The sequence below is a fragment of the Chelonoidis abingdonii genome, chromosome 6 (assembly GCF_003597395.2).
Source record: "Chelonoidis abingdonii isolate Lonesome George chromosome 6, CheloAbing_2.0, whole genome shotgun sequence".
Taxonomy (NCBI): domain Eukaryota; kingdom Metazoa; phylum Chordata; order Testudines; family Testudinidae; genus Chelonoidis; species Chelonoidis abingdonii.
This window is the reverse complement of record NC_133774.1, coordinates 108,546,441-108,566,779: the sequence shown is the minus strand read 5'-3', so window position 1 is coordinate 108,566,779 and position 20,339 is coordinate 108,546,441. Positions and strand designations below refer to the sequence as shown.

At 40.2% G+C, this 20,339-nt stretch overlaps 2 protein-coding genes across 2 annotated transcripts in view; one reads left to right on the top strand and one right to left on the bottom strand.

The window, feature by feature from the left end:
- Positions 1–20,339, bottom strand: part of BNC2 (basonuclin zinc finger protein 2) — a 308,867-nt gene that overhangs the window by 174,640 nt on the left and 113,888 nt on the right. The window lies entirely within an intron of this gene.
- The window catches only part of CNTLN (centlein), a 617,317-nt gene continuing 613,770 nt past the window's right edge, over positions 16,793–20,339 (top strand). Inside the window, exon 1 of the mRNA XM_032801780.2 lies at positions 16,793–16,803. The gene's annotated coding sequence lies outside the window, so the exon portion shown is untranslated. The remainder of the gene's footprint in view (positions 16,804–20,339) is intronic.

Sequence of the window (20,339 nt, the reverse complement as noted above, 5' to 3'; positions counted from 1 at the left end):
AGCTCCTCAGTTTATTTCCCCCCACCACCACGTGAAAAAAAAAAGGGAAAGATTGCTGTGCTATGGCGTTTGCTCAATGCACTCTACGAAAAAGGCGCCAAAGGGTTGTCTGCTGCCTTCACAAAGGGAGGGGTGAGGCTGTACCCAGCACCACTCGGGGCAATGTTTTCTGCCCCATCAGGCACTGTGCTCTCAACACGGAAGTGGGAACTATGGGATAGCTGAGGAACAGCTACCCACAGTGCACCGCTCCTTAAATCGATGGTAGCCTTGGACCAGGGACGCAAGCAATCGATTTTGTGATTGCACTGTGGACGCGCAAACCCGATTTTATAACATCGGTTTTGTAATATCGGTTTAAACTACTTCGAATTAATCGTGCAGTGTAGACGTAGCCTGAGTCTGCTGCGTCCAGCCTAACCTGCAGCCAACTTCTCACAATTAATCTGCCCTCGTTCACCAAGGATGAGAACTCCTGCCTAGCATTCTCAAGGAGCAGAGTAGAGTACTATGTCCCAATAGTCCCTGTTGGTTGGCAATTCTAAACTGCAAGCCCCCAGTCAAATAAAAGTTTCTGCAAACGAGGCCATTTTCAGTTACCTCTCTTGATTTGGTAGTGGCAACATGATACCCTGGCACTCCCTCTCACTAGCTGCTGCAACCAAGAATGATCCTGTAGGGGGGCGTGAACTAAGTTCCCTCTAAGCTGCATGGCCATACAACTGTCTATTAAGCCCCTCATGGAGGCTCAGGGCTGCAGCGGGGAGAGATGCCTTTTCCCCAGCATGGACCTGCTGCAGTGAGGACAGGTGCCTCCCCCAGCCTAGGTGCTGCTGCAGGGAGATAGAGCTGGGGGGAGTCCTTTCTCCACACTGTAGCCCCTAAGCACCCTCCTGCACCCCGAACCCCACACCCACAGATCCCTCACCCCCCACATCCTAACCCTCTGCCCCAGCTCTGAGCCTCTCATCCCCAACCCCACCCCAGAACCCCAATCCTCTGCACCACCCCTGATTCCCCCCGCCCCCCAAGAACCGCTCGGCCCCACCCCATCACATGAATTTTCTTATGTGCACCAATGTGGAGGTCATGTCACACATCACCCCCATGTTGGTGCACATAACAAAATTCATTCCATGCATGGGTGGAAAATATTAGAGGGAACACTGTGGGTGAGCACAGATAGTCAAACCCTGGGGAAGGCTCATAGTACTTGCATTCTGCATGCTTTGAGGTGGGAGGTAATGAATATGGGGTCTGCCATAGCATCTTTATAGGCTCCAAAACTGCCTCATTGATTGGCAGTGCTGGACATACTGTTGATAAAATATCAATCACGTGATGAGAGGACTCCCTGACTCCTCAACTGTAAGGCCAAGTCTGAAGCCAGCCTCTCTAACAATTCCTGATACATGTCTTGTAATCATGAGGACAGTGTCTTATCTGCTCTGGCACTGGTGTCATTTGTGCTGACTTAGGCAATGATTTGGAGGACGAGTGCTTAGATTTTGGCTATCCCGTACTTGAGTCCCTTTCACCCTGCTTTCCAGGTTTGGCAGGTGGAGATCTTCCCCTGGTCAGAGCCTCTCTGGAAGACTTATCATTCCTAGGCACAGGTGACGGTAATCTGTGTCAGGACTCTGACAATCTTTGAAGCATGCTTCTGACTGAAGCTGCAGCTCTCAGCACTGAGCTGCACCGTGACGGGCCCGTCGGTGTTCTCAGTGCTGTCTCTATTAGGAACTTCAGTCTAGCCTCCCTAACCTTTTTAATCTTAGGCTTGTATTTCTGGCAAATCTGTGACCCGTACTTCCAGCGCATTTTGTCCAGGCATTTAAGACTATTGGCATGTGGGTCACTCACCACGACAGGTTTTGAGCAGAAAGCACACAGCTGGAAGCCTGGTGACTGAGACACGCTTCAGTGCCGGTGAGAGAACCCCCCAAATGGAGAAAACAATAAAATTCCATTTTTTTTAAACAAGCAAAACCAACTAAAACATACTAACTGTAACGAGTATACACACTGAGCTGACAGAACTGTTTTAGCAATGAACAGGGGTTCCAATGACCGTCATGGATGGCAAAAAGGAACTGAGTGGCACTGAGGCAGCTTTGCCCTGTAGACCTGCGCGCTGGCATGTGGCAACATACGTCGCTCAAGCTGCCCTACAGGTACCATTGAGGGCAAAAGTTTGACGGCCATGCACTCGGGACACAGACACCAAGAGTGGAACCACTCCAAGAAGAATAAGGGGGCTCACACTGTTCTTTGGTGCCATTGTTATTATAAGTTACCGATTATTAAAGCTCTTATCTTTTCTCTCTCCCCCTCTTTTAAACCATATATGGTAAAGAAAAAAAAATCCTATCTGTTGGAGATCCTGTGAAAAAGCCAATACAGAGAAACTGCCATGGTTATGTGGCACAAGGGACTGTCTACACAAGGAAGCTGCAGCTCTCTGCACAGTGGCAGCACATTCTACAGGAGTAAAGGGTGGATAGATTCATGCACTGGCCTAGTCAGTGGCAGGTAAGGGGCCAATAGGACTTAGAGCGTCCCAATCTATCACTCAAAAACGTCATGCATGGGCCATAATGAGCTACTGGCCATTGCTAAGGGCTGCGTCAGTAGCAGATCAGTTGCATAAGCTGTGTTTAGAATGGAAGCCAAGATTTTGCCCTCCCTGTGCCCTAATGGCTCCCTCAGTTTACTTGAGCTTTGCAGGGGAGCCAAGAATTTAACCTAAAAGTTACAGCTACTAGTAAGAGAAGAAATACAAAGCACTCTATTCACATCAGCTGAGACTCTACCTCTATGAATCTGAAGATATAGGTTCTATTTCTAGATCTGTCACACAGACTTCTTGTGTAACTTAATATCTTTGTGCCTCAGTTCCTCCATTTTTTACCGGCGCTATTAATACTGAAGGATTTTGTGAGAATTTGCTCTATAAAGCACTTTAAGGTCATCAGATAGAAAGTACTATAGTATATTATGTGACTTCATTCTATTTTAAACATGCTAGGTTAGGTGAAAGGTGCGTTTTAAATTACTAAATTTTTGAGTGGACACTTTCCTCCACATATTTGAATTTTCTTCCATTTTTGAAACAATGATTCAATTCACTAAATCTTAAGAGGACCACAGAGATGAAAAGCTGGTGTTATTATGAAGACTAACAAAACAGATAATTTGGTTAAACATTGCAATCACTCACCTAATTTTTAAGCAGACAATCTGCCAAAGTTATTAACCAAAATTAAACATTACTCAGACAGACAATTCCAGTAGCTCAGTAACTTCCCCTTTAACATCAACACCCAATTAAAACAATTGAACAGACTATTAAAGAGTAGGTGGTCTAGAAAATCCCACACAACAACAACATTTTGGATACTAAAATTTTCTTGTTGCTTCACAGTTTCTGGCTTAGTCAGGTCCAATGGTTTAATTAAATGAGCATTTAGGCCACCTCTTCTCCTCACAATTAAAAACTTTTGGTGCTTTAAGAAGAATGCCTATCAGAAGGTGACAAATCAAGTTTCAGAAATCACAGCAAAGTCACCACACTGGTCCAGGTACAGTTTAAAAGTAGTAAATATACGGAAAGAAGCAGAATGACAGGTCGAGATGGGGCAGAAAGGTTACAGGCATGAAGGCAAAGAGTAAGAATCACAGGAGGAGGTGAGAGACAACAGAGGGAAGGAAAAGAAACAAGGAGAGTCAGAAGGTGAAGAAAACAGAAACAGGGTGAGAAACAGGGAGAAAAAAGGGCTCGGGAAAGAACGTAAACAAGAAAAAATAATAAATTAGGTCAAAGAAAGAGTGAAAGTGAAGTTCCTATCATGCACAGTGCTCCAACCACTCTGGCTCTTTATTTTGTCTTTATTAGGACCTGCTTGATAAAACCACACAGGCACCAACGCTAAATACAGACAGACACACACCATGCAAAGTACTGACATAAAATTCACTTAGGGATCTATATTGACTGCTGCGGAAAAATTTCACCAGTCTCTCCATGATGTTTCGTGTGTGTGTGTGTGTGTGTGTGTGTGTGTGTGTGTGTGTGTGTGTGTGTGTGTGTGTGTGTGTGTGTGTGTGTGTGTGTGAGAGACAGATGTTGGTAGCTTCACCTTAATTTGAATTAATTTGTATAGCACCAATAACATGCTGAGGCTTAACATTCATAAACACAGAAACATTGCCTGTTTGAAAGACCTATATCATCACCACCATGAATTCAGAATTATGCCAAGCTCCTCTTGAAAAACAGCTAAGGGCAATTCCAATGCCCCAAAGTTCATAAGATACATATTAGAAAAGTAAGACACAGATTGACAGCGGGATTTTGGTTGTTTTGATTTTTCAATTTGAAACTGCTAAAATACTATTGATTTTAAAAACCTTTTAAATTCTTCTGAAACTTCCACAAATAATTAAGAGTTGATTCTCAACTCCTTCTCTGCTCCATTTGTGTAGCTTGGGTGTCAAAAATGGAGCAGACACGAGCGTAACTCTCTCATTGGGGATTCTCCTTCCACAGGAGAGTCCTGACTCCTCAGTGAACACACAGCTGCCTCTTCTTCAGCAGCAATCCCCACAACTCCATAGGCAATAGCTTGTCAGAGTGGGAAGAGGGAGCAGCAATGCACTCCAGTACTCCACTGCCAATTGGAGTAAATTACAAGAGCTCCTAGATTGCTCAAACTTGCACCTGAGGCCAGGCAGAGAATCAGAAAGCCATAGTCTACTTCTCTGGCAGCCCTACTCTTTGCTGCACCCAGCATAATATGGGTGCAGCAAAATATCTGGCCAATTAAAACAAGTCTTTTATTTAGATTCATAGATTCAATTAAAAAAACCCAAAATTGCTAATCAGTTATTACAATTCTAAGATTAATTTTGGTGTTTATATTTCAAATTTTAATTAATATTGTGGAAAACATTACACAACTGTGGAAAGATCCCTCCTTCTACACCCAACACTTGTGACTAGAGATGCAATTGTTCAATGACTCAGACCATAAACAAATAGAATTAACTTCTGCTAAGAATCAAGAAGAAAGCAATGCTCCAAATTTAAGAAATTGTACAGGAGCTCCTTGTCAGAAGTGGCCAGAAATTTGAGAAGCATTCTTGTACTTACAATTAGTCTACAAAAAGATGCTCTTGGGTCAAGAGTAACCTGAAATGCAACTGCATGTCAACATGGGTCAAAAATGTAAATATCGCAAATGATCTGGGAAAATCAGTACACAGTGAGGTGGCAAAGTTTGAAGATGATACAAAATCACTCAAAATAGTTAAATCCAAAGCTGACTGTGAAGAGTCACAAAGGATCTTATAAAACTGGATGATGGGGCAACAAAATGGAAGATGAAATTAAATGTTGATAAATGCAAAAAATGAACATTGGAAAACTTAACCCAAACTATACATACAAAATAATGGGGTCCCAGTTAGCTTTTATAACTCAAGAAAAAGATCTTGGTGTTATTGTGGATGGTTCTCTGAAAATATCTGTTCAATATACAACAGCAGTCAAAAAAGCAAACAGAATGTTAGGAACAATTAGGAAAGGGATAGATAATAGCACAGAAAATGTCATAATGCCACTATATAAATCCATAGTATGCCCACACCTTGAATACTGTGTATAGCTCTGGTTGCCCAATCTCAAAAATGCCCATCTCCTCTGGGGACAGCGCCTCCTGTTGAGCCCAGGAGGTGAAACGTTTTCACTTGGCCTGGTAAAAACATCTAGTGAACATCTGCCTGCTGCTCAAGAAGATTATTTGCACTTCTGACGCACAAGCCCATTCTAGAAAAGACGCCCATCCAAATGCCATGCTCTGAGGTGAAGCGTCTCTGGATTGAGATGTCAGATCCTGATGTGGTGCCACATCAGTAGCTCAGGGGAAGTGGGGATGGGAATTGGGTGATGGGCTGACATGCAGAGGAGTTTGGGAAATTTAAATTGTCTGGGCCAGCATGGGGAGATCAAGATGACCGTCACTCTGTCTGATCATGTAGCATACTTATAGCAGGAGAAGAAGAGGAGGGAAGGTAGTGAGGTATAAGAGCATTGCCTTGAGAGTGGGGACCAATACTTCCCCTGGAACAGTATGGATTACATTTGTTGTTGGCAGAGGAGGCAAAGAGGTCCCTGGTTGAAGTCCCCCATTGATTGAAGATGGTGCATACTACGGTGTTGTGTAATTTCTGTTCATCATCAATAACAAACCATTTGCTGGGTGAGTCTGCAATTTTGAGTCCCTGGGAGATAGGCTGCCGATAACAGGATCTGGTGGGTGATGCACCAATTCCAGAGGTTGACCACCTCCATACACAGAGGAGTTGATCTCATGCCCCCATGTCTGTTACTCCAGTAAACAGTGGTGGTGTTGTCAGTATGATAAGAACACGATGGGAACAGGTAGCTGTGAGAAATGCTTGGCATGTTTTCTTATGGCTCAGTGTTCTAGAATGTTGATGTGAATCTGGATTTCTGAGGCATCCATGTTCCCTGTGGCATGTGATCTCCCATGTGCACTCCATACTCTATGAAGGACATGTCAGTGATCATCATCTTGTCCAGGGAGTCTGAGAGACAGGAGATCCACACACATACCTGCCGTGGGTCTGTCCTCCACTATAGGGAAGAGAGCACCATGGGGGGGAATTGCCAGCATAAGGTCCACGGCACAGCATGTGGGTGAGTAAATTCTCTGGAGTCACATCAGGAGGCTGCGAAGATAGAGGTGAACGAAAGCAGTGATGTATGTGCATGGGACTATGTGGATGAGGGATAGGAAAGTCCTGGCCAGGAAAGAAGGACTGTTGACTATACAGGCTCTGAGTTCTTGCAGAGTCTGGAACCTGTCCCTCGGTAACTAAGCTCATGCTGTGACTGAGTTGATGGAGGCTCCTATAGAGTCTAGGGATTGTCTGAAACAGCAAGCATTACACACACATAAACCCCTTCCCCCTCAGGAAATGAGAAGGTGTAAACACAATGATTAGTGTTTAATTTAAAAAACAGATGAGAGAAAGAAGCCTTAAAACTAGGAAAATTGTTCACTTATATTCTTCCAAAATATATGCCACTATTACTGATGAATTTCTCTTATAGTCTCCAAAAGTATCACAGAATCATAAAATTAAAAACAGAAAAGCCTTATTGAAGTTTCCACATAGTTAGGGGATGAAAAAAAATCTGTCTGGAAGTGTGAATTTTTTTATATGTTCAAGGGTAAGAATGTGTGCATATGAGATCACACACACACACACACACCAACCTCGGCAATGGAGGTTGTTCATACCTGAACAAAACATTATGGTAAACTTTTGAAAGAACAACTGAACATTGACTTAATACAGATTTGACCTTTACTATGCAGAAGAAAAATGCTGCTTTTAATCATCTTAATTTAAATGAAACAGCACATAAAATTTCCTTACCTTGTCAAATCTGTTCTTTTAAACTTTTGTTTTATATTTTGTGGTAGTTTACATTTAACACAGTACTATATTGTACAGTATTTACTTTTTCCCACCCCCTTGCTGCTTGATTCATACTTCCGACTCCACATGAGGTGTGTGGTTGACCGGTCAGTTCGTAACTCTTGAGTTCGTAACTCTGAGGTTCTACTATATAAAAGGGCCTGATCCAAAGTCCACTAATCTATGGTGGTCCTTCTATTGATTTCAGTGGGCTTTGGATCAGGGCCATATAGACTGGAGTGTGGTCCAGTAAATAGGACGGTAGATCTGGATTCCACTCTAGCTCTGGCACTCATTTCTGTGTTACTTTGACCAAGTTACTTAGCTTTCTTTGCCTCAGTTTACCCATCTATAAGATGGGGATAATGATACTTCTCTTCTTTGGTAAAGCACCAGGAAATCTTTGGATGAAGTGAGTTGTATAAGAGCTAAATGTTATTTATCTTAGGGAATTTTGTTTTACTTTTGACTTGAAATATAGTTTAAGGAGGCAATAAGAACCACAGCTAGTGGTTTATTTTCCAACCAGTAGGACAATTTTCTATGATAAGTCTCAACTCCAAGTTTGAGAGAGAGAGAGAAAAGACACTGTTGCTCACTAACTGACACTCAACGAGATATTTAATTTGTTGTAATAAAGCAAAGAGAAAGTAGCTGTCAATTAAACTGCCATTTCTATCACACTTTTTAATAATACTGCTTCTATAATTACACTGTGGTTCTTTCTAGTTATTCAGTAAAAGCTAGCTTAGTTTTAGCATAGAAAACAATTTATGAAATTATCGAAACAGACTGAACACAGCAGTTCATTTGTTGAGGCAATTATCCAGATCCTTGTCAAAAAAGAGAGAGTAAAGATTGTGATGTGCAAAAAATGTTTCCAATTCTATGCTATAATACATACAATATGTCTGTGGTTGTGTTGAATTATGTTAATAAACTGCAGTCGAAATATATTTGTCACAACACAAAGGAAGGGCGCTATCAATCGTCTTGCCAGATATTTTAAATTAGTCACCAAAACGTCTAGCCAGGGTTTCCTCTATGACCCTCAGATGAAGGGAGAGGCTTATTGGACAGTTTTTCCTGTGGGACTAGACAGATTTTTCTAATGCTCAAGTATTTTGAATAATCTGGAAAATAACTGTAAAATGAACTGCGGCATAGTTGCCATTTTTAACAGACGCATACAATTCAACCCTGAACACAAATCCAATGTTGTTTTTGGCTGGTTCTCACACAGAGACCAGTTTCCCTAACAGTTCCTAACACAGGTTTGTTTGGGTTTTTGAGGGGTGTGGGGAATGGGGGCATTGCTTGTTTTAGGTATGGCTTAGCTAATAAAGCAGTCAAGTAGTGCCGAGATCCATATATACAGAGTCCAGAAAAGTTTCAAGTTTAAAAAAAAAAAAAAAAACAACCAAAAAACAAAACACAGACTTGCTTGATACAGATTCAGGAAGAAATCTGTTGCTTATTAGAGTGCAGTCATTTGTATAATAAGTTGGAATGAGAGCATCTTAAAACAAGCTAGTGCTCCAGAAATGCATTTACAACAGACTGTGGAGTAACTGTCATTGAAATGCACCTCTTTTTATAATTCTCAACTTCTTAATGTCAAAAAGATAATTGTTCTTTCTTACAAAATGTTTATTATTTATTCTTAAACATAATATTTATAAAATCAGATGTAAAGTGGTTCTCAGGGACTTCTAAATGGTAAACAGTAGTAATTTTTTTCTCTTTCCACTGACAATGCTACAGCCAATTTCTATTCTTCTGTTAGAGCCCTCGAACTTCAGCAGAAAAGATTGCTGAAAGCCGCTGTTTGTATTTTAATTTTCAGTTTGTCAGACAAAAGGGGGGGAAATGAAGTGCAAGTGCACAGGAGAAGGAGACAAAACAAAAACAACATCCAAACACAGATCGTGATTTGTGAAAGTGCCACAAAATACTTCATATGTATTAAAAAGTGAACGCCGCTTCTTCCTTCCCCACCTCCCCCAACATCTGGAGATAGTTTGGTGGAGCAATTTCCAGAAACCAAACAATATCTCTTACTAGCTCTTTTCATTTGCAAATAAACAATTAATGGAATGGGCAACTAATTTTCAAAGTGTTCATATTCATTAGCTGTTTCCTGAAATTGAGTAGCTGTTTCATGACACAATACTGAATGCATATACAAAATGACACTCCTACCCTTTCTGTATTTTTATGAATTATCTGTTCACATTTAATGGTTTTCCTCTACATTTTAAAAGACATGAAATGATTGTAATCTGAAAAGTATAAATTTATTTATTAAAAATGTAGAAAGAGGATGAAAAAAGTAATGAATATTCAACTAGACACATACTAAAAATCATCTTTAATGTTCTCATCAAGGCAGAAAAATCCAGATTGTGCTCTTTTGAATCAATGTGTGCATAGCTTGAATTCAGGATTTTCTACCTTTGAGGCTATATAGCAGGGTCTAATGGGCATTTCAGATGCATTACTGATTTTTTTGTTTTGTTTTGGGTTGGAGTTTTTGGGGTTTTTCTCTCAGCACATTGAGTAAGCTAGGAAAAATCCTACTGTATGGCAGCCTGAAATAAAACAAACAGCTAATGTGGACAACTGGGCATTTAGCCTGAAAATATAGGTATCTGCTGGATCAGCTACATATCTGCACTTAAATATCTTGGGTATGTTTTCTGACTAGCATATCTGACCTGAAGCCCCTACTGGAACCTGCTCTCACACCTCAGATTCTTTGTAAACGCTACCCAACGGCAGAAAAAATGGATGATTTGCCCACCTGATCTACTAGCCTGAAAAATTCCTCCTCTGGATCCAATCATTCCATTGTGTCCCATACTGAGCAGTGCACATGGTTAACTACATGCACGCACTCTCTCCAAGAACAGGTCTCATTCAGTTCTGTTTCTAAGGCCTTGGCTACACTGGCGCTTTACAGCGCTGCAACTTCCTCACTCAGGGGTGTGAAAAAAACACCCCCCTGAGTGCTGCAAGATACAGCGCTGTAAAGCGCCAGTGTAAACAGTGCTGCAGCGCTGGGAGGGCGGCTCCCAGCACTGCAAGCTACTCCCCATGAAGAGCTGGAGTATGTGCAGCGCTGGGAGAGCAGCAGCGCTTTGAAGTTTCGAGTGTAGCCAAGCCCTAAGAAAACTTGAGGAGTAACAAGAGAGCAATGACAATGACCATTACCGAAACACATTTATACAGTGTAGTAAATTCATACAGTGCTTTACAAACTGAATCCCCTATCTTGCAAACACTCACCACCGGGCATAGTGCTTGCTATTACAAATAGCCTCATTCACAAGTTAATTATTATTATTATTTACAGAATCATAAAAATGTAGGGCTGGAAGGAAAATTGAGAGGTCATCTAGTTCAATTCCCTCCACTGATGCAGGACTAAGTATATACAGACAAACCCTGACAGGTGCTTGTCCAACCTGTTCTTAAAAGTCTCCAATGACATGGATTCCACACCGTCTCTTTTAAATCTATTCCAATGCTTCACTATCCTTATAGTTGGAAAGTTTTTCCAAATATCTAACCTAAATCTCCCTTGCTGCAAATTAAGGTCATTACTTCTTGTCTTACACTGAGTGAACATGGAGAACAACCCTATTCTTTATGACAGTCGTTAACATGGTTGAAGACTTATCAGGTCCTCCCTTAGTCTTCTTTTCTCAAGATTTTTTTGCTAATTTTTTTTTAAACCCCCTCTCATAAGGTCAGGTTTTCCAAACCTTCTATCATTTTTGTAGCTTTCTGCTCTATCTGTCCACATCTTTCCTAAAGTGTGGCAACCAGAAATGGACTCCAGCTGGGGACTCACCCGTCCTCTTTGTTCCCTTTTTAAAAGACAGGTGCTATGTTAGCACTGCTCCAATCCTCTGGAACCTCACCCGTCCTCATATCAGACATACATGTTCAAGATCCTGGCTGTCTTTCGATAAGTCACCTTAAATGTCAAACCAGCCTGAAAGCAACGTATACTTTTTCACCTTACAAGGAGAACAGAAGTGCAAATTCACATGCCCTATTTAAGTGCATTATTCTGCTTCCTATAAATATACAGTATTTTTAAAAGAAATCTGGAAGACTGACCTGGGCAATCAATACATTCAAATGATGAGGGGGAGCTAAGCTGATAGAAGTTGGAATTCTGAAAAAGCTTACAGGAGGAGAGAGTTGGTTTGGTCACTTCAGTTGCATATATGCTAAGGAGATGTGACCTGTTCTCGTTGTGTAACAGGAAGGTGCTGAGAAGTCATTGAGTCCACTCTGTTTTATGGCTGAAGGGAAGCTCACTGTAACTCTGGAGAACTCTGACGATGGGAAGCCAGAGTTGAGTAAGAGTGGGGTGCCATAAAGGGAGACTCTTGAAAAAAGAAATTGGAAAAATAATTTAAAACAAAAACATAGTAAGGTCTTGTCTACATGGAGAAATTAACCAGCATTGTTACTGCAGAATAAGCTACTCTAGGATACTTAACTGTGTAGATACTATCAGCACTGTAATGACATTCAAAAGCTAAAGTATAATTTAACTTAATGTCCTTAAAGTTTTCTGAGTGACTTTGGGCAAGCCACTACCCCTCCCTGTACCTCAGTTTTCACATCTGTAAATGAGATAATGATCGTGACCTTTGTAAAGCACTTAGAGATCTACCAATGAAGAGCACTATGTAATAGCTGGTATTATTATATTAAAGGAACACTATAAACCTATGCAGTAGTAAAAACAAACTATCTTTAAAGAAAGGTAAATCCCATGTAACAGCCTTATGGGGATGTTTGTTGTATAATTAAAAGCACTAAGTGTGTGGACTTTTTTAAAAAGAAAAAAATCAATTTAAATCCTCAAGATCTAAATATTATTGTTGAGAACTAAGACAAGAATTAATTCTTTCAAATTTGTGAAGTTTTCTAAATAAAAAATAAAAGTTTAAACCTTTCTTTTGGGGGAGGGGGCAGGGGAAGGTACTTAGTATGAGATGTTGTGAAAGCCCAGAAACCTTCACCAATAAGTATGTGTATATGCACAATTTGCACACAGAAATACTATATACTGTGTGAGCAAAATGAGTCTTTAGCAAATGGACAGCTAGATATCTAGGAGGATATAGGCCATTATCTGGCTAGCTGTTTAGGCATGTGACCACAGACAGGTCTCTGCTTCTGTCTTTCTCAAGATCAGGCCCTAAAAAATACATTCTGCAGAGTTTTGTGTGAGATTTACCTTTTTTTTTTTAAAAAAGAGGGTAAATTCGGTGGTCTGAGATGGTTGACAGTTTCCCTTTGACCATGTCTATAATATTAGATACTTCAGGAATCATATAATTGGATTGTAAAATGAGTATTGTAATATCTTCTAATTCCTGGAATTGTCTACGTGTAATGTAGTTAGTGAAAATGGGGTTGTGAGATTAAATAATGTATCTGAGTAGGAATGAAAAGGTTTCCAAGTTGGAATACATTGCCTGTTGTCAGCTTGAACTTGTGGTTCTTTTTGTTCATGGACAGGAAATACTGCTTGATTTAGTAAGGTCCACAAATTTGTAAGATAGAAATTAAAAGGTTATGATTCTTTAGATACCAGTATAATGATTTTGCAACATTAAACAGTGACTTTCCAGGCTGTAAATTACACCTGGATCTAAAAAACACAGCACCTAAGCGACTGTAGTAGATTGTAAAAGCATTTCAGGGGGGGAAATGCCATCATGCACTTTAAAACTTTAGTAGAAAATGCCAAAGTAGTTCAATTTTTCAGATCTGAAACTATTCTTTCATGTACTTTGCATTTCTGTTTTGCAATCATATTTCAATTCACCCTCAAAGACCACAACACATGTGCAACCACAACAGACTCTGCTTTAGGACAATCTTTTCATTAACAAAACTTTATTCCTTTACTGAGGTGATTTGCTGAAGGAAACATGCACAGCAAGTGGTGTTAGCAGACTCAAGCACTGCACTCTTGAAAAGATAACATCAAGTATCACTTATGAAGAGGGAATATAATAACAAAAAATTACAAATCCTAATTTCAAACACAACTGCAATTAATTTTTACTATTAAAGCACTGAATTGGGTTTCTATTAATATTCTTCAGTAATATAAAAAAATTAAACAAGAAAAAAATCCCTTTATAAAATGAGTATATATGGACACCTGAAATCAATTGATGAAAAAACACTTATAAACTTTCAGAATTAAATTTTCAGATGAGCCTCTGAAATTATGGCTGTAATTCTGAACTTAAATTTTGCCCGTGTATTTTTCTGCTTGCATAAATATTAAGATTTAGGTGCATAAATTGTATTTATGCACGCTTGAGAAACAGAAAATTATGAATTTGTGCAGGTATAAAAATTTAAATATGAAAAACTGCAAATTTAGAGGCTGTTTTGAAAATATGACCATGGGACTAACCTACCTGCATAATATATTATGGGTTAATTAGGCTTAAATACCTACAATATATGTAACTCCCTTTGTGTTAAATTGATAATGCACTCTCTTTGAAATCTTTTCGTATATGTAGTGGTGACTTTTTTACATATGCACTGACCTCGTGGCTAAGTAGTAAGGAATTCTGACTGGGTTTGCGCACAATCAAGAATCTTTCTCCATTAATTGAGAGAAACATGTCGACTGAATCATGCGGTTCATCTCAATGCAACAGAAAGAGGGAGGGAAAATGTTTCTGCTCAGCAACCTCCAACACTTGCCAACTAATCACTGAGTACTGACTGAATATTCTGATTGTGGAAAATGTCTGTGTCACCCTTCCAGAGGATAGTATTCAGGTGGATGGCAAATGAATGATGGAGAAATAGACAGAGCAAAAAAAACAAACTATGTAACTGCAAGACTGGTCAGCTCAAGAATGATAGGATGTGTAGATGCCTCAGTGTTATCTTCAGGCAACAAAATCAAAAGTAAAACACGAAACAGAACAAAAAACCCCACACCAAAAATCTCCCTTCTGCTACAAGCAAATACAAAACTAATAAGCAAAGGTCTGAGAACATCTGCCACGTTTGTCAAAAAAAGAGGTGCCAATCGTGGGGGGGGAAGGAGAAAGCTCTCTAATAGTCAGCTTTCCCTAATTGCCTAGTGAAAAACAGAAATATCAAAATCCAGTTCAGAAATACTGCAGGAAAGGAAACTTCCCCTAAATAAAAAAAACCCAACAATGATATTCTATGGCGATGTAAACTCAAATGCTCTTATCTAGGGATTAAAAACATATGAAATCCTTAAATCTGTGCATGTAAAACTAAAACTCTTTGACATTATTATTTTAATACAAAGACTCTCTTTCTTCAAATGTTTATAGCACCATACCAGTTGCTTAGACACAATGCATTTTAAATGATCTAATACTTCTTGACTTACCAACAGATTAGCACATGATTAGTTAGAGTAAAAGGATTATTATTACTGCTGTTCTAAGATATTAACACTTTTGGTAACCCATACTAAGGATGCTGTATACATGAGTGAAAGAGGAGGCTGAAAACATAAGCTTTTAGTTACCCTAAGGCTATCCTGCACTGAAGTAACAGGAACTTCTTCTATTTGTTTTGTCTGTATTTCGCATGGTTTCAGTGGACTGCACAAACTGATTAATGGTCAAAGTTACAGAGTTTGTCATAAATATGAACCATAAATATAACTATGCTTAAAGAACCATGCAAGCCAACCTTGCCTATAACATCAGGTTCACTAACAACCCCTCCCTCCCCCCACTCTATAATGAGCGACTAGTTCTCATGTAAGGAATAACAGAACACAGCATTAATGTACTTAACAAGACAGAGTTAAATTCAATTAAGCCTGACACCATTTATATGAAGAAGGATTACATTTGTTGGGATGTATGGGGGGAAGGAAAGAGAGGCAGGATTCAGGGGACAGCTGAAATGTGAAGTGATCTAGCAGTTTTTTGTTATGGTTTAGACTTAGCTTTGGGAATGAAACAAAACAATAGCTACAAATTTAGCCCCTTGACACAGGCAGGCCAGTCAGCCTCAAAGTTAAGCACTGATGCACTGAAATCCTAACTCTCATTACCAATAGTTAATAGACAGGGAACTTTTACTTCAGACCTTCTCTTGTCAAGTCGACGTTCTTGAGGCTATATTTCTGCTTCATGCAAATAAGCAGTTTCCAAAATGTACTCATCCATGTGTCACTGGATGGCTCTATTCTCTCAATTCAAAATTGAATGTTCATTCTGTTAAATTCTGCCAGTCCTTATAGACTAAAAGATATGTACAGACTATAAAAATAAGAATGAAACCATGAAGCAAACTAGGGAAGGGGTGTTATTTTTTCAGTCATACTGCATTTATTAGCCTGTTATACAAAAAACATAATCAAAAGACAGCAGACATCTTCTCAAAAGTTGGGGTGCGGTGAGGGAGGGAAAAAATTTTATATGAATGTGTTAAAATGAAAGCTCAAGCAGAAAGCTGATCAGAAAACATTTACATTCCTTAATCCCTGATCTTTTAGTCACTTCTAAATTCAGTGGCCTGGAAGTATGGAAAAAAAGAAAAGGCAACAACAGATGAAACATCTGGGCTTCGAAAACATTTGTTGATTTTGGGAGGCAGACCGTGGTTTTTCAGCTTCTGCTAATTACTGCTGGTCAGGCAGGCAACAAAACAAAATTTATGGGACAATTCCCCCCCCCCCCCGAGTTTGATAAGATTTCTTGACTTCTGCAGGATTATTTAAGTACAAATTCTGGTAACAAAAGCTAGAATTACAAGGTGAGATAAAATTTACAAGATGGGAAAACTCTGCTTTGCTCTTGTCTCCTACGCATTATCTGGTTCCCCCTGTTGTCATATAGCCAGGGAATAAAGCACTTCCAGAAAACTCACCCAAGATCAAACTGTGTCTGGTGACAGCAGTGTCCAGGTTATAAGTAATGTTCAAAGGATTCAACAATGCCTGCGACTGATCATTCTTTTTCCCTTGCCATCACCTGCTGATTTTGTCCAGGTGTTTTATGGCTATCTTGAGGCTCTGGAGAACAGACAGAAAGAAGACTTGGCCAATTTCTTTTGTCTGGGATTGCGAATTCCTTACACAGATGGTGGACAGCCACAGGCTGGCCAACACCAGGCTCAATTGCCTTCACCCTCTGAAGGAGAGAATGAGAGCAATATTATCTTCTCCCAAAACACTGTCTGTAATGTGTCTGTGGTTAAGGAATGAGGACAGGGTGGCTTTTCTCCAGGAAAAAAAGGGTTTTTTTTTCACAGGATCAGGAGGAATACCATGAAAAACAAGCTGGGGCTTTGTTTTTTTGTTATTAAACTAAGCATTACTGAGCAATCCAGGAGGTTTGTCTAATAAGATGATCTCGTATTAACATGGTTTTACAGAGTGTGTAAAAATACATCTAAAGTGTTCCAAATACCTAGTTATTCACACTCTCACTCACTCATCAAAAATGATCATTCATGGCTACACTTTCTAAAGGGCACCATGAGAGACCGCCACAAAAGTTCTTATTTGCACGTAGAATTGCACAATGGCATATGCAAATAGTTCCTAAGTTACTCAGTTTCATTGTGCAAATGCCTCTTTGCAATTTTTTGGGAGGTGGGGGCGGAGGAAGGGGCTGGTGTAATGTAAGAGCCCAGTTTTGACAACTGGATATTTCAAGTACAGGTCAAACACTCCTAATTTAACATCTAAAATTGTGAATATATATTGAACCATATAGGGTATGTACCAACACATATGTACAATACTTTAGGCATAAACTACATTTTACAGTGAGATCTGTAAACTTGTATGTGTCGCTCTGTTCCCCATAATAACAATGCATGGGGAAATATATTTATTTTACAAGTGTTTAATTATGAAATTAATGATGAAATCAATTATGAAAACTAATGACAAACATGACATAAGTGTATATAAAGACACAAATGTTATGTGGACAACCTTCAACTTAGTACTTTCAAACACAGAGAAAAATTATTCTGCATGCATATATTTAACAAGTTTTTAAAATGTACATTATGATATAAATAAGATTTGAGACTTAAAATAAGTAGATCCAAACAATGACCATGGAGGAGAAAGATTCTGATATAATATAGACTGTCCATTTTTTGCCCATGGGCAGGGTGGATAAAAAAATGATGATTTTTAAAAAAAAAATAAAAATCAGATTTTTTAAAAAATTAAATCAGATTGTTTGATTTTATTATTTAAATTATAATATGTTTTTCCTTTTGAAAATACCTGTTTAAAATGAAATCTGAATTCAATACACAATATGTTATGGCTTAAACTTTTTATAATCTCTTAACACATTTAAAACAAATGCTGAATCCATAAGCCTTTATCAAAAACTTCCAGTTAAAGGTTGCTTTACTATATAAAGAATGAATCAGTGAAAAACACCTATCTTTTGAGGTCACTTATCTTTATAAATATGGGACAAGAGGTCATGTACTGTTTTAAGGGCTTGCTTTGTTCAATAAAATAAGTTTAAAATGATTTTTTGTGTTTAATTAAATCAGTTACCATCCTTATACACCTTGACAAGTCATGAGAAAAAAAATAATTATCTGGTAAATAAGCAATATATAATTCACCATGTACTAACATACTAAAATGTAAAATTAAGTTGTATAATTGCTTAAGTAAATGTATATAGTTATAGTGTACCCCCCTAAGTAGCAAAAAACAATAAAAGTGTACCAAATCTAGTATAAAGTTTCTATTTAGTTGAAAATCAACATTTTAATGATTATATCAAGCAATAAGAATATGCCTTTCTTTAGAAATACCTGAAGTATAAACAGAAAATCAAGGCAATTTAAATCATGATTTTAAATTGAGGATTTAAATCAAAACTTTCCACTTGGTAATTTAATCATGCCGTGTGGAAAGGCTTGATTTAAAGTAGTGGTTCTCAAACTTTTGTACTGGTAACCCCTTTCACACAGCAAGACTCTGAGTGCAATCCCGCCTTATAAATTAAAAACATTTTTTAAAATATGTAACACTATTATAAATGCTGGAGGCGAAGTGGGGTTTGGGGATGGAGGCTGACAGCTTGAGACCCCCACATAAAAACCTCGTGACCCCCAGTTTGAAAACCCCGATTTAAATCGCTGATTTTAATCATGATATAAATCTCCTTAATTTAAATCAATCCACCCTACCCATAGGGCAGTGGTTCCAAACTTTTGTACTAGTGACCTCTTTTGCTTAGCAAGCCTCTGAATGCGACCCCCGTTATAAACTAAAAACACTTTTTAATATATTTAACACCATTATAAATGCTGGAGGCAAAGCAGGGTTTGGGGTGGAGGCTGACAGCTCGCAACCCACCATATAACCACCTTACAACCCCCAGAGGGGTCCTGGCCCCCAGTTTGAGAACCACTGCCATAGGGTATGTGAAGGAGCCCTCACTCATGAAAACATTCAAGGCAAAATTCTTCCCCCAGAGCCTCATGGCACATCAAGAGACTGGTATCCTGCTCTCTCTGCACAGGGCTCAATCTCAAGCATATACGCAGGAAGAGTAGAGTACTGGAGCAGAGATCACCATACAGATCTGAAAGCCCAATTTTGTCCCACTCTAATTTGTTTACTTTAATGGTAAAGGGTGCAACGTGTGTGTGTGTGTGTGTGTGTGTGTGTGTGTGTGTGTGTGTGTGTGTAAAAAGTACCTTAGACCTTAGTCCAGAGGTGGACAAATTACGGCCTGTGGGCCACATCTGGCCCGCGGGAACTTCCTGCCCGGCCTCTGAGTTCCTGCTCTGGGAGGCTAGTCTCCGACTCCTCCCCTGCTATTCCGCCTCCCCCGCAACCTCAGCTGACTGCGCCGCTGGTGCAATGCTCTGGGCGGCAGGGCTGCGAGCTCCTGGGGCAGCGCAGCTGCAGAGCTGTGGCCTGACCCGGAGCTCTGTGCTGCATGGTGACTGGCTCCAGCCAGGCGGCGCGGCTGCCTGTCCTGGTGCTCCAGGCGGCGCGGCTGTATCGTCGCCAGCCATTGGTGCTCCAGGTAGCATGTTTAGGGGCAGAGAGCAGGGGGGTTGGACAGAGGGCAGGGGAGTTCGGGGTGGTGGTCAGAGGACAGGGGTGTGGATAGGGTTCAGGGCAGTCAGATGGCAGGGAACAAGAGGATTGAAAGGGGGAAGGGTTTCCCGGGGGGCAATCAGGAATGAGAGGAGGGGTTGGATGAGGGCGGCAGGTGGCAGTCACGAGCAGGGGTTCAGGGAGGAAGGGGTGGTTGAATGGGGCAGAGGTCCCGGAGGGGGCAGTCAGGAATGAGAGGAGGGGTTGGATGCGGTGGGGGGGGGCAGTCAGGGGCAGGGGTTCTGGGGACAGTCAGGGGACAGGAATGGGGGGGTTGGCAGGAGTCCGGGGGGGGGCACCAGGGGGCGAGATGCAGGAGGGGTCGGATAGGAGCTGGGGCCAGGCCATACCTGGCTATTTGGGGAGGCACAGAATCCATTAACCAGCCCTCCATACCATTCTGGAAATCCAATGCGACCCTCAGAGCAAAAAGTTTGCCCGCCCCTGCCTGAGTCCATCCCGTGCTTTGCTGCACATTGGGCTATCCACATTTGTCATCCTTGCCTGTCAAAAGTACACTCAGCAGTTATAGAATCATAGCAGTTATAGATGGAAAAGACGTTTTCCATCCTTCAGTCCATCCCTTCCCAATGTGTATGGCTCCTGACTGTACATTTTCTAGTCCTATGCAAAATGTTTCCAGTAACAATTCTGTTATTTTAAGCTCCCAGAATTA